General features: G+C 35.1%; 1 protein-coding gene across 2 annotated transcripts in view; it reads right to left on the reverse strand.

Annotated features, from left to right (window-relative positions):
* LOC119585185 overlaps positions 1 to 339 on the reverse strand; it is an 8,032-nt gene that overhangs the window by 4,755 nt on the left and 2,938 nt on the right. The gene's annotated exons all lie outside the window — the stretch shown is intronic.

The following is a 339-nucleotide window of genomic DNA, read 5'->3' on the forward strand; positions in this document are numbered from 1 at the left end:
TTCACGAAGTAAGAATTATTGTCAGCAAAAACTGCATGCATACTGAGAGTAATTTTCAAATCGTCATGACGTCACTAAGTATGCAACCTCCGCGAAAGAATTCCCTTTTCGAATGAATTTCAGAATTAAACGAGTTCAGCTCGATAAGATTACAGCGGTGACTTTACAATCGACTTTTATGACTATATTTTGAGATATTTATCCACTTATAAGCGGAAGTTACTCATTTACACTGTTATACAGGATATGTCCTAACTCCGTACAAAACTTTTCAAAAACCTTCAACTAGACCATCTACAGTATGCTTGCCAACGAGCATATTTTACGATACATCTTTTA

The sequence above is a fragment of the Penaeus monodon genome, chromosome 19 (genome assembly GCF_015228065.2).
Source record: "Penaeus monodon isolate SGIC_2016 chromosome 19, NSTDA_Pmon_1, whole genome shotgun sequence".
Lineage (NCBI taxonomy): Eukaryota > Metazoa > Arthropoda > Malacostraca > Decapoda > Penaeidae > Penaeus > Penaeus monodon.